The sequence below is a fragment of the Dendrobates tinctorius genome, unplaced genomic scaffold (genome assembly GCF_039654945.1).
Source record: "Dendrobates tinctorius isolate UK_male_01 unplaced genomic scaffold, ASM3965494v1 ptg000028l, whole genome shotgun sequence".
NCBI lineage: Eukaryota > Metazoa > Chordata > Amphibia > Anura > Dendrobatidae > Dendrobates > Dendrobates tinctorius.
The window spans coordinates 25575421-25590928 of record NW_027361696.1 but is presented as its reverse complement, the minus strand read 5'-3'; positions in this window follow the sequence as shown (position 1 = coordinate 25590928).

Sequence of the window (15508 nt, the reverse complement as noted above, 5' to 3'; positions counted from 1 at the left end):
ATGTCACAGGCTCGATGGCACAGCTGTGACAAAAGTGACTAGAGGATAAGGGAGATTTTGAATTTCTGCAGACACTTGTGGACACTGGACACTTTTTTGATTGTGTGAGTCCCACTGAATATCTGAGCGCTATGTCACAGGCTCGATGGCACAGCTGTGACAAAAGTGACTAGAGGATAAGGGAGATTTTGAATTTCTGCAGACACTTGTGGACACTGGACACTTTTGGATTGTGTGAGGCCCACTGATATCTGAGCGCTATGTCACAGGCTCGATGGCACAGCTGTGACAAAAGTGACTAGAGGATAAGGGAGACTTTGAATTTCAGCAGACACTTGTGGACACTGGACACTTTTGGATTGTGTGAGGCCCACTGATATCTGAGCGCTATGTCACAGGCTCGATGGCACAGCTGTGACAAAAGTGACGAGAGGATAAGGGAGATTTTGAATTTCTGCAGACACTTGTGGACACTGGACACTTTTGGATTGTGTGAGGCCCACTGAATATCTGAGCGCTATGTCACAGGCTCGATGGCACAGCTGTGACAAAAGTGACTAGAGGATAAGGGAGATTTTGAATTTCTGCAGACACTTGTGGACACTGGACACTTTTGGATTGTGTGAGGCCCACTGATATCTGAGCGCTATGTCACAGGCTCGATGGCACAGCTGTGAAAAAAGTGACTAGAGGATAAGGGAGATTTTGAATTTCTGCAGACACTTGTGGACACTGGACACTTTTGGATTGTGTGAGGCCCACTGAATATCTGAGCGCTATGTCACAGGCTCGCTGGCACAGCTGTGACAAAAGTGACTAGAGGATAAGGGAGATTTTGAATTTCTGCAGACACTTGTGGACACTGGACACTTTTGGATTGTGTGAGGCCCACTGAATATCTGAGCGCTATGTCACAGGCTCGATGGCACAGCTGTGACAAAAGTGACTAGAGGATAAGGGAGATTTTGAATTTCTGCAGACACTTGTGGACATTGGACACTTTTGGATTGTGTGAGGCCCACTGATATCTGAGCGCTATGTCACAGGCTCGATGGCACAGCTGTGACAAAAGTGACTAGAGGATAAGGGAGATTTTGAATTTCTGCAGACACTTGTGGACACTGGACACTTTTGGATTGTGTGAGGCCCACTGATGTCTGAGCGCTGATGTCTGAGCGCTATGTCACAGGCTCGATGGCACAGCTGTGAAAAAAGTGACTAGAGGATAAGGGAGATTTTGAATTTCTGCAGACACTTGTGGACACTGGACACTTTTGGATTGTGTGACGCCCACTGATATCTGAGCGCTATGTCACAGGCTCGATGGCACAGCTGTGACAAAAGTGACTAGAGGATAAGGGAGATTTAGAATTTCTGCAGACACTTGTGGACACTGGACACTTTTGGATTGTGTGAGGCCCACTGAATATCTGAGCGCTATGTCACAGGCTCGATGGCACAGCTGTGACAAAAGTGACTAGAGGATAAGGGAGATTTTGAATTTCTGCAGACACTTGTGGACACTGGACACTTTTGGATTGTGTGAGGCCCACTGAATATCTGAGCGCTATATCACAGGCTCGATGGCACAGCTGTGACAAAAGTGACTAGAGGATAAGGGAGATTTTGAATTTCTGCAGACACTTGTGGACACTGGACACTTTTGGATTGTGTGAGGCCCACTGATATCTGAGCGCTATGTCACAGGCTCGATGGCACAGCTGTGACAAAAGTGACTAGAGGATAAGGTAGATTTTGAATTTCTGCAGACACTTGTGGACACTGGACACTTTTGGATTGTGTGAGGCCCACTGATGTCTGAGCGCTATGTCACAGGCTCGATGGCACAGCTGTGAAAAAAGTGACTAGAGGATAAGGGAGATTTTGAATTTCTGCAGACACTTGTGGACACTGGACACTTTTGGATTGTGTGACGCCCACTGATATCTGAGCGCTATGTCACAGGCTCGATGGCACAGCTGTGACAAAAGTGACCAGAGGATAAGGGAGATTGTGAATTTCTGCAGACACTTGTGGACACTGGACACTTTTGGATTGTGTGAGGCCCACTGATATCTGAGCGCTATGTCACAGGCTCGATGGCACAGCTGTGACAAAAGTGAGTAGAGGATAAGGGAGATTTTGAATTTCTGCAGACACTTGTGGACACTGGACACTTTTGGATTGTGTGAGGCCCACCGATATCTGAGCGCTATGTCACAGGCTCGATGGCACAGCTGTGACAAAAGTCACTTGAGCATAAGGGAGATTTTGAATTTCTGCAGACACTTGTGGACACTGGACACTTTTGGATTGTGTGAGGCCCACTGATATCTGAGCGCTATGTCACAGGCTCGATGGCACAGCTGTGACAAAAGTGACTAGAGGATAAGGGAGAGTTTGAATTTCTGCAGACACTTGTGGACACTGGACACTTTTGGATTGTGTGAGGCCCACTGATATCTGAGCGCTATATCACAGGCTCGATGGCACAGCTGTGACAAAAGTGACTAGAGGATAAGAGAATTTTGAATTTCTGCAGACACTTGTGGACACTGGACACTTTTGGATTGTGTGAGGCCCACTGAATATCACAGCGCTATGTCACAGGCAGAAATTGGCTAGTGTATCACAAACTACAAGGTGTATGTAGAATTGGGCAGAATAGGAATCTCCCTAGAGTGCAGGTCTGTAAGAACGGAACATGTCCTCGACTTATTCTCACAGAGTGACACACAGATAGCTTCACTGTGGCTGTGATATCAGCCGTTACACGGTACTGTGTGAGGAGCGTACACCGCTGTATGGTGTGAAAAAATGCACGCTCAGTACCTCAGCAGGACAAAAAAAAAAATTGGGATTGCTTTTAAAAAAGCAGTTTGCAGAGCAGTGGGTAAACAGCAATGCAGCTGTCAGGAAGCCTTAGAAGGCAGCCCAACAACCAACACCACTGATACACCACAATATAGCCTCCCCTTGCAATGCACACACAGTGACTGGTGTGTTGTACAGGCAAAATCGCTAGCAGCAGAAGCAGTTTTTTTTTCTTCTTCCCTGCCGAACGCTCTCCCTACAGAATCAGCAGCAACCTCTCCCTATGCTAAGATCGGCAGAAGTAAGATGGCGGTCGGCGTGCACGCCCTTTTATACCCCTTGTGACGCCCACCCAAGCAAGCCAAACACTTGCATGCCCTTCTGAAAGATGGTGGTGACCCGTGCCTATGTCATCACGTTGCCCACAGTGTCCGTGGATCCTGATTGGCTGAAAAAGAGCGCAAAACAAACTTTTGAAACGCGACTTTGGCGCGTAAGTCGCCGACCTCGTGGCCGACCTCATCCTAGGGTCGGGTTTCGTTTCATGAAACCCGACTTTGCCAAAAGTCGGCGACTTTTGAAATTTTTCGACCCGTTTCGCTCAACTCCACTCATCACTGACTACTGTTTCCAAATGTCACAGATCCATGCTTTGTTCAGAGGAAGCGCTATCCCTGAAAAGTGTACTTCTCCACCTCTGAAGCATATTTCACTACTGGAGGATATAGGGAGGTGGTGCACACAGAATGTGAGGTTTCCAGGCTGCATGTAGTAAGACTGAGGGTGCAGTTGACTATTGGACACTGTACTTGGCCCAAGTGTTTTATCAGTCTGATCCCTGAGCTGCTAGAAGTTGCTGGGGAAGGAGGGAAGAGTGCAGCAGATAAAAATTAGCTGCTCTCCCTCTAGTTTGATTTCAAGCTGTTGGGTTAAAAGGACACAGCTCTGTCGTCTTCATTTACACAGCATCGACCCAGCACAATTACCTCCTAGTTCTAATCTCAAACATCCCCACTTACAAGGTGACTGATTACCAGGTATGTACAGAAGCTGCTGGGCACCGCAGTGCCTTCTCATTGATGCTACAGCAGAAGCTGGAGCTGCTCTGCGGTGATCTCAGCAGCTCTTCGCTTCCTCCAGCAGAAGCCTCCCATTAAGGCCTGTTTCACACTTCCGTTTTTGTGTCCGCCAAACGGATCCGTTTCCGTTTTTTTGACGGAAACGGATGCCAACGGATCCGTTTTTATCCGTTTTGACGGATCCGCGGTAACCGTAATGGAAGTCTATGGGACAAAAAAAACGGATCCTGCAAAAAATGGCGGATCCGTTTTTTTACGGAAAACAACGGATTTTGACGGATTTGAAAAAACGGAAGTGTGAAACAGGCCTAATAGTAAGATAGCGGGGATGGGCTAACACCAAGCTAAGAGTTCACATTGGAGTTTCTGCACTGCTTCAGTCTGCGGGACGGACAGAAACAACCAAAGAGCTGGATGTTGGCCACGGGCAGGGGTGAACCTAGCCTCTCTGCTGCCTGAGGCAAACAGCAAAATGACGCCCCCCCACACACAAAGTAAATTTTCATATCTATCCTGTAACACTGAGTACAATACTTTAGTGGACATTTTGATTTAGATAAATAGAAAAAAAGGTGTCCAAACACAAGGATGTCAGCGCCATCACACGCACTACAAGAACAACACAGAAGTATCCAGAATAAGGGTCAATAATGGCAATGGTAGGCCTGGCACAGGGCCGGACTGGGACAAAAAAGCAGCCCTGCCACACAAACCCCACCAGCCCACAAACTATAGCACTCATCACCCCGATCAGTGAATTTTTGCTAAACTTTGTCGTCCCCTCATCATTCTCTTTAAGGAGTTATTTGAAAAGCCACATGTGAATGGCACCACAGTGCATATGACTGACCACTAGAGTTGAGCGATACCGTCCGATACTTCAAAGTATCGGATCGGAATGGATCGGCCGATCTTAAAAAAAAGTATCGGTATCGCCGATTCCGATACCGGAAGTCCCATTCAAGTCTATGGGACTTCCGGTATCGGAATAAGAAAAACCCTATTTTTGCCTTGTACAGCTTCTCTGGGGTCTGTACGGGCCTTTCGGGGGGCTGTGCCGGCCTGCCAGGGGGTCTGTGCAGGCTCCGGTGGTCTGTTCCGGCCTGCCGGGGGGCTGTGACGGCCTGCCGGTGGTCTGTGCAGGCTCCGGTGGGCTGTGCCGGCCTGCCGGGGGGCTGTGCCGGCCTGCCGGTGGTCTGTGCAGGCTGTGGGGGGCTGTGCCGGCCTGCCGGGGGGCTGTGCAGGCTTCGGGGGTCTGTGCAGGCATCGTCCGATGGGACTACAAGTCCCATCGGGCGATGCCTGCTACCATGACAGTGATTGACACATTAGCCAATGATGCGACAGTAGTAGTCCCATCATCCGGCTAATGTGTTGAATGTAAAAAAAAAATAAAAAAAAAATAAATAAATTACGTGCTACATACATACAACATGCATACTACATATATACTACATGTAACATACATACTACATATATACTACATGCAACATGCATACTACATGCATGCTACATACATGCTACATACTACATACATGCTACATTCATACTACATATATACTACATGCATGCAACATACATACTACATATATACTACATGCATGCAACATACATACAACATATATACTACATGCATGCAACATGCATACTACATATATACTACATGTAACATACATACTACATATATACTACATGCATACTACATACATGCTACATACATACTACATGCATGCTACATACATACTACATGCATGCTACATTCATGCAACATACATACTACATGCATGCTACATACATACTACATGCTACATACATACTACATACATACTACATATATACTACATGCATGCTACATACATACTACATGCTACATACATGCTACATACATACTACATGCTACATACATACTACATACATACTACATGCATGCTACATACATACTACATGCATGCTACATACATACTACATGCTACATACATACTACATGCTACATACATACTACATACATACTACATGCATCCTACATACAATACATTCATACAATACATACATAGACATACAGTACATATAACATAGAGTAACATACTTACCAATACTTGTCACATTGTTCCCCGAAGCCATTGTCTTTTACGGAATAAATATTAACATAACAAACCACAAAAATACTCACCCATGATCCGAAGCAGTCCACGAGTGTGTCCCACGACGATCTTGGGTAGAGAACTGCAGCATCAGCTCATGCTGCCGCTCTCTACGGGCTGCAGGAATCCAATGACGGAAGGTAGGTATCCTTCCGCACTGTATTCCTCCGCCACTTAAAAAAAAAAGTCCCTAGTCTCACTTTATGCCATTGCTGTGTGGGAATTTCTATGTCTATGTATGTATTGTATGTAGCATGCATGTAGTATGTATGTAGTATATATGTGGTATGTATTTAGCATGTAGCATGTAGTATGTATGTAGCATGCATGTAGTATGTATGTAGTATATATGTGGTATGTAGCATGCATGTAGTATGTATGTAGTATATATGTGGTATGTATGTAGCATGTAGTATGTATGTAGCATGCATGTAGTATGTATGTAGTATATATGTGGTATGTAGCATGCATGTAGTATGTATGTAGTATATATGTGGTATGTATGTAGCATGTAGTATGTATGTAGTATGTATGTAGTATGTATGTAGCATGCATGTAGTATGTATGTAGTATGTATGTAGCATGCAGTATGTATGTAGCATGCATGTAGTATATATGTAGTATGTATGTAGTATGTATGTAGCATGCATGTAGTATATATGTGGTATGTATGTAGCATGTAGTATATATGTAGCATGCATGTAGTATGTATGTAGTATATATGTGGTATGTATGTAGCATGTAGTATGTATGTAGCATGCATGTAGTATGTATGTAGTATATATGTGGTATGTATGTAGCATGTAGTATGTATGTAGTATGTATGTAGTATGTATGTAGCATGCAGTATGTATGTAGCATGCATGTAGTATATATGTAGTATATATGTGGTATGTATGTAGCATGTAGTATGTATGTAGCATGCATGTAGTATGTATGTAGCATGCAGTATGTATGTAGCATGCATGTAGTATATATGTAGTATGTATGTAGCATGTAGTATGTATGTAGCATGCATGTAGTATATATGTAGTATGTATGTAGCATGTAGTATGTATGTAGCATGCGTGTAGTATATATGTGGTATCTATGTAGCATGCATGTAGTATGTATGTAGTATGTATGTAGTATATATATATATATATATATATTTTTTTTTTTTTTTTTTTTTTTAACATTTAACACATTAGCCGGATGATGGGACTACTACTGTCCCATCATTGGCAAATGTGTCAATCACTGTCATGGTAGCAGGCATTGCCCGATGGGACTTGTAGTCCCATCGGACGATGCTTGCACAGACCCCCGAACATCAGCACAGCCCCCCGGCAGGCCGGTACAGACCCCCACAGGGTGCACAGACCACCGGCAGGCCGGCACAGCCCCCCGGCAGGCCGGTACAGACCCCGGGCAGTCCACACAGCCCCCCGGCAGGCCGGCAGAGACCCCCGGAAGGCCCGAAATGACGGCGCATCATGATGCGCACACACCGCGCATCATGATGACGTCATTTCGGCTGTCAATCAACTTTGAACTTCCGATTCCGATGCCGACTTCCGATATTAAAAAAATATCGGAAGTCGGTATCGGAATTCCGATACAGCAAGTATCGGCCGATACCCGATACTTGCGGTATCGGAATGCTCAACACTACTGACCACAGCTCCATTTACATGGTGCTCTTCAAAGCTACGTTTCCCAGGATCATGGGGGTCCCAGCAGTCTGATCCACAACAAACAAAGTCATCCCCTTTCTCCACATAATGCTCCATACAGTATAATGGGCCCCATATATTACTGTATACAGTATAATGGGCCCCATATATTACTGTATACAGTATAATGGGCCTCATATATTACTTAATCTAGTATAGACTGTAGGTGGTGCTAGTGACTGGTTACTATGCCCAGGCAACGCCGTGTTCTTCAGCTAGTACAGTATAATTGGCCCCATATATTACTTCATACAGCATAATGGGCCCCATATATTACTTCATACAGCATGATGGCCCCCATATATTACTTCATCTTGCATTTGTGAAATTGCGTCATTTACCTTACGCCGACTTGCTGTGCGGACGCTTGGCATTGCCTGTACCACCATGACTACTGCTGCCTTGGTCCTATGCCTGTTTACTGCCGGTGTCTAATTACTGGACCAATTTGCCTGTACTGCCATAACTATTGCTACCTTGCTACTCTGCCGGTGTCTAATTACAGGGCTAATTTGCCTCTACCGCCATAACTACTGCTGCCTTGCTCCTCTGCCGGTGTCTAATTACAGGGCTAATTTGCCTCTACCGCCATAACTACTGCTGCCTTGCTCCTCTGCCGGTGTCTAATTACAGGGCCAATTTGCCTATACCGCCATAACTACTGCTGCCTTGCTCCTCTGCCTGTGTCTAATTACAGGGTTAATTTGCCTCTACCGCCATAACTACTGCTGCCTTGCTCCTCTGCCAGTGTCTAATTACAGGGCCAATTTGCCAGTACCGCCATAACTACTGCTGCCTTTGTCCTCTGCCAGTGTCTAATTACAAGGCCAATTTGCCTCTATCGCCATAACTACTGCTGCTTTGGTCATCTGCCTGTTTACTGCCGGTGTCTAATTACAAGGCCAATTTGCCTCTACCGCCATAACTACTGCTGCCTTGCTCCTCTGCCGGTGTCTAATTACAGGGCTAATTTGCCTCTACCGCCATAACTACTGCTGCCTTGCTCCTCTGCCGGTGTCTAATTACAGGGCTAATTTGCCTCTACCGCCATAACTACTGCTGCCTTGCTCCTCTGCCGGTGTCTAATTACAGGGCTAATTTGCCTCTACCGCCATAACTACTGCTGCATTGCTCCTCTGCCGGTGTCTAATTACAGGCCCAATTTGCCTATACCGCCATAACTACTGCTGCCTTGCTCCTCTGCCGGTGTCTAATTACAGGGCTAATTTGCCTCTACCGCCATAACTACTGCTGCCTTGCTCCTCTGCCGGTGTCTAATTACAGGGCCAATTTGCCTCTACCGCCATAACTACTGCTGCCTTGCTCCTCTGCCGGTGTCTAATTTACAGGGCCAATTTGCCTCTACCGCCATAACTACTGCTGCCTTGCTCCTCTGCCGGTGTCTAACTACAGGGCCAATTTGCCACTACCACTTCATAACTACTGCTGGGCAATTACAGGGTCAATTAGTATCTGTTTACTCTACAATACTCCAGGACGCCTTCTTCACTGCCAGATAACTGCCAAATAGACTCCTTTACCTGTGCCAACATGAGTCGTAACAAAAAGTATGCCAATGCCAGTGAAAGGAAAGCAGCTTTAGCACTACGACAAAAACAACGCCGTGCTAATGAGACTCCTGAGGAAAAACACCATCGCCTTGAAAAGATTAAGGCTTATAAACGCCGTCGCCTCACACACGAATCCCCTAACTCTAAATCCATAAGATTGGCTGAAGAAGCCTCTGCACGCCGTCACCGCCGACAACAGACGGCCTCTTCCTCATCATTATTATTAGACTCACAACAGGATGCTTCCACATCAGCATGTGGAACAATTTACTGCTACACTTCATCCCATATGCCGTTCACTGACATAACTAATCAGCAATCTGTTTCTGCCCTATCAATACCACCATTCAATACCGATGCACAGTATGCCAATGCCAGTGAAAGGAAAGCAGCTTTAGCACTACGACAAAAACAACGCCGTGCTAATGAGACTCCTGAGGAAAAACAGCATCGACTTGACAAGATTAAGGCTTATAAACGCCGTCGTCTCACACACGAATCCCCTAACTCTAAATCTATTACATTGGCTGAAGAAGCCTCTACACGCCATCACCGCCAACAACAGACGGCTTCTTCTTCATCATCTATAATAATAAATGCCCTAAGCAGCTTCCGGTTGTAACAACTTCCGTCCAGTTGTAACCGGTGACGTCACCACACACACACGCACATGTTAACCCTCAACACACCACACCGCCTCAACACACACTCCTCTCACCTTTCACCTCCACTCACGTCCACTCACTCTTTCACTCCACATACGTTCCTTTCTCTCACTCCGTTTCTCATACTAACACCGTCATCGTCGCTGCCCCGACATCTTCCTCCGCCGCCGCGATCCTGGATCCAGACGTTCTCCAGGCCGCCGACATGTTCTTGCGGCGATGCCATTTTGGATCAGCGAAATCCCGCGATAGTCAAGATGGCGTCGCCGCAAGAACATGTCGCCGGCGAGGATGACGTCGGGACCCAAAATGGCGTCGGCGAAAACTCGCGAGATTTCGCCGACGCCATTTTGGATCCCGACGTCGTCCACGCCGGCGACATGTTCTTCCGGCGACGCTATCTTGACTATCGTGGGATTTCACGATATTCAAGATGGCGTCGCCACAAGAACATGTCACCGGCGTGGACAACGTCTGGATCCAGGATGGCGCCGGCGGAAGAAGATGTCGGGGATCGTGGAGCAGCGGCGATGACGGCGTGAGTATGAGAGATGGAGTGAGAGAAGGGGTCGTATGTGGAGTGAAAGAGTGAGTGGAGATGGTGAAAGGTGAGAGGAGTGTGTGTTGAGGAGTGTGTGTGTTGAGGGTTAACATGGCAAGAGGTGTGATGCTATCGCATCCTCCCGATGCGATAGCATCGGGCCATAATCTAGTACAGCATAATGGACGCCATATATTACTTCATACAGCATAATGGGCACCATATATTGCTTCATACAATATAATGGGCCCCATATATTACTTAATACAGTATAATGGACACCATATATTACTTCATACATTATAATGGGCCCCATATATTACTGCATACAGTATAATGGACACCATATATTACTTCATACAGCATAATGGGCACCATATATTACTTCATACATTATAATGGGCCCCATATATTACTTCATACATTATAATGGGCCCCATATATTACTTCATACAGCATAATGGGCACCATATATTACTTCATACAGTGTAATGGGCCCCATATAATTCTTCTACCCAAACCCCACTGCTCTTGTCTCCTCAGTGTATTCTGATCCTCCGCAGTGCTTGGCACAGGGACATCATTAACTTTACCTATATAATTGTCCACTTGGACTGATAGTAATAGTGATTTGTTTGTACCCTGTTGTCTGGCGCTGGCCCACTTTATGGGGGTGCTGAGGGCATATGATTATACACCAATAAAAAGTATGAGGGGCTCAATGTCACCAGTGCCACCTAGTTTCCTACCCCTCTTATTCGACTGGTACTGTGGGCACACTGACTGGTACTGAGGAAAAGAAAGAACAGAGAGAAAAAAGAAAACAGAGAGAAAGAAAAAAAGACCAGAGAGAGAAAGAAAGAGCGGAAAGAAAGAAGAGAGAGAGAAAGAAAGAGGGGAAAGAAAGAACAGAGAAATAGAGAAAGAAAGAAAGAAGGAAAGAAACAGAGAGAGAAAGAACAGAGAGCGAGAAAAAGAAAAAAAGAAAGATTAGAGAGATAAAGAAACAGAGAGAGAAAGATTCTATAAAAGATACTATAGCAGCCCGGCTCCCACTGTAGCGCCCACCTGAGCCTCCCGATGCAGGACATATCATGATCCGCTCACATGGCCGGCGCCCCGTCCAAGGCGATCCTGCTGTCTGCGCTGTTAGAGGAGGACACGGTGATGGATCTGAAGCATTCCCTGAAGTGCCTCCATGGTTCCGTCACAATCTCCTCCCGAAATTACCTAATTTCCAGCCAACTTCTAGCACGTCACTTCCGGTGGACCGTCACGTGCGAATTTTAAAGTGCTCCTCGGGGCTCCGTCGTGTACTCCTGTGTCCATGGGAAAAGTAAGCTCCCTGCCGGGGCAGTGGGGCAGAATCTTTCTCAAAATCGGGACTGTCCCACTGGGAGGTAAGAATGCTCCTCACCATACACCTTGTACACGTATGGCTCCGCATACATCATACACACATGGTTCCACTTTTTATGCCTCGTACACACACGGCTCCATTCTGTACACCTCGCACACACACGGGTCCACTTAGTACACACATGGCTCCACTCCGTAAACCTCGTACACATGCAGCTCTGCTCCGTACACCTTGTACACAAGTGGCCACGCTCTATAAAACTTGTACACAAATGGCTTCACTCCGTAAACCTTGCACACATGCGGCTTTGCTCCATACACCTCGCACACACGCGGCTCCGCTCCATGCACACACGTGAGACTCTGTTCCGTACACCACGTAGACGTGCGGCTCTGCTCCGTACACGTGCGGCTCTGCTCTGTACACCTCGCACATGCACTGCTCCTCTCTGTACACCTCGCACATGCGTGGCTCCGCTCTGTACATCTCTGGTGGTCAGAGGTACAATCATCGCCCTGATCCCTGGTGGTCAGAGGTACAGTCCTCTCCCTGATCCCTGGTGGTCAGAGGTACAGTCATCGCCCTGATCCCTGGTGGTCAGAGGTACAGTCATCATCCTGATCCCTGGTGGTCAGAGGTACAGTCATCATCCTGATCCCTGATGGTCAGAGGTACAGTCATCATCTTGACCCCTGGTGGACAGAGGTACAGTCATCATCCTGACCCCTGGTGGACAGAGGTACAGTCATCATCCTGTTCCCTGGTGGTCAGAGGTACAGTCATCATCCTGATCCCTGGTGGGCAGAGGTGCAGTCATCATCCTGATCCCTGGTGGCCAGAGGTACAGTCATCATCCTGATCCCTGGTGCTCAGAGGTACAGTCATCATACTCATCCCTGGTGGTCAGAGGTACAGTCATCGTCCTGATCCCTGGTGGCCAGAGGTACAGTCATCGTCCTATTCCCTGGTGGTTAGAGGTACAGTTATCATCCTGATCCCTGGTGGTCAGGGGTACAGTCATCATCTTGATCCCTGGTGGTCAGAGGTACAGTCATCATCTTGATCCCTGGTGGTCAGAGGTACAGTCATCATCCTGATCATTGGTGGTCAGAGGTACAGTCATCATCCTGATACCTGGTGGTCAGAGGTACAGTCATCATCGTGATCCCTGGACAACCAGCTCTGCAGAGTCCTGCATAAAACAAGGGCTGATGCGCACAGGACCTGTGATGAGGTCACAGGAGGGGAAGAGTCAGGGGTCACATGATCAGGGGGCCCTGACTCCTTCCCTCCTGTGATTGCATCAATTACAGCCTCTTGCACGACCGCAGCACCAGCGTGCAGAGGCTAAATTGTAGGTGCTGCGGGTAGAGGAGCGCATAATGCCGCCCCCTGCCGCTTCAGCAGCTGGCTCAACTCACCTCATTATAGGTGCGGCCCTGGCCGCGGGCCACCATTTGCCCACATCTGCCCTAAGGTATTGCTTTTGATTTTGCCTTCCATTGAATCTAATGCGGTTCGGGTACGTTTGACGAACCGTTCGGCGAACTGTTCGGTGAACAGTGGTCAGTTCGGCGAATCCGAACCAAACCGAACTGTGAAAGATTCGCTCATCTCTAATTTTGATTTTTTTGTTGCCGGACCCTGGATTTGCCTACTGACTACCCATTTGTATTACCTCTTTTGCATTGACGCACTCTGACCTTGGACATCTGACCCCAAAGTGTGACCTGACTAGGCCTTTGTCGCTTCTCTGCCTATAAGGTACCCTCCTGGCTTTTGACCTCAGACTCCTTGACTACCCTGACTCATGGTTTGTCCAAGAGAAGTGACTCAGCGTCTCAATATCAAATAAAGATCCCAGGTGCTGCAGCTTCACAAACTGGCAATACCAAAATAGTAATATAATATTATGAAGTTGTGGGTAAACTGTGAGTCCAATTGAGAGAGGGTATCAATGTGGATTATTCTCTACACCTTTCAAAGTATTGTTACTTCTCCTGGGCATAATACCAGCAGCACAGGTTACCCATAACCTCTGAATATTCCACCAACAACAGTATAACAGTCAAAGGATAGAAAACATTAGCACAAAGTAACGAATGTTTGAATAGAAGAACCTCTCAAATGTACAGAAGAAGAGAAATTGAAGCATGCAACACAAAGAAGCAGGAGGATGAGGAGGCAATCATCAGCCATACCAATGAAGAACCGCTCAGACACGCAAGACAAGTATGAAGATGTACATCAAAAAGTGCTTTGCGCACAGAGAACTCCCAGTAAGGCTACTTTCACACTAGCGTTTCCTGGAGCTGCGGAGGGATGCGCACGGCCGCCATGAAGCTCCACCCATGGCTGCACCTCCTCTGGTCAGCTACGCCTATGGGTGCATGATGCTGCATGCGACCTGCGTACCCTATCTTTAGCATTGGGTACGCAAGCCATGCGCAGGTATGCATTTTCCGGTGCATGCGTCCTTTTGACGGTGCGCCGCCCTGCGCCAAACACACCGTGTTGCATTTTGGTGCGCTCAGCGCACCGTCATTAGGACGAATTCGCCGGCAAATGCATACCTGCCCATGGCCTGCATACCCAATGCTAAAGATGGGGTACACAGGTTGCATGCAGCATCATAGACCCAAAGGCAGAGCTGAACGGAGGAGGTGCGGCCGTGGGCGAAGCTTCACGGCGGCTGTGCACATCCCTCCGCAGCTCCAGGAAACGCTAGTGGGAAAGTAGCCTAAGAAATTAGAAGCCTTTTGAAGGGAGAAAAAGAAGTGCTGTGGTGAAGAAGAAACAGAGAGTGGTGATCGTGGAGGATTCCCTACTGAGAGAAATAGAAGCCGCTACCTACCGACTGGACGTTACCTCACAAGAAGTGTGGTGTCTTCCAGGTTCCCAAATCAAAGATATGTCTGATAGGGTAGCAAGACTCTTCCATGCTACAGGCAACCCATAACGACTAATACCCATGGGAACAAATGACACAGCAAGAAAGGACTTGGAAACTATTGGCAGAGACTTTGAAGACCTAGGTCGGAAAGTAAAACACCTGGGAGTGAAGATCGTCTTTTCATCCATCCTCCAAGTGAATGGACATGAACTAAGGAGATTGAACAGGATTCTACTGGTGAACAACTGGCTATGTCAGTGGTGCCGTGAGCAATGTTTTGGGTTTCTGGACCATGGAGTGAATTACCTGTATTATGGACTCCTTGCTAGAGATGGGTTGCATCTTACGAAAACAGGAAAACACAATACAAGTATGAAGATGTACATCAAAAAGTGCTTTGCCCACAGAGAACTCCCAGTAAGGCTTACATCGCTCCCTTAACCACCAGGTCCTCACTGAAACTTCAATTCCAAGCTGCATATTTTGGGCCAGAGCCTGATACCTCATGCATGATCCATGGCTGACTGCTGCTGTGCCATTTGCAAATTTCTACAGTGGGTCAATTGATGCCACTTTTCATGGTGTCTGCTAATTTAGCTGTTGGGAAGCTTTTTGTCATCCCTTAAGGCATTGTGTATACATTTGGTTTTGCCTCCTATTGAATCTAATGGGGTTCTGGTACATTCGTCGAACCGTTCGGCGAATCGAACCGAACCTTGAAGGATTCGC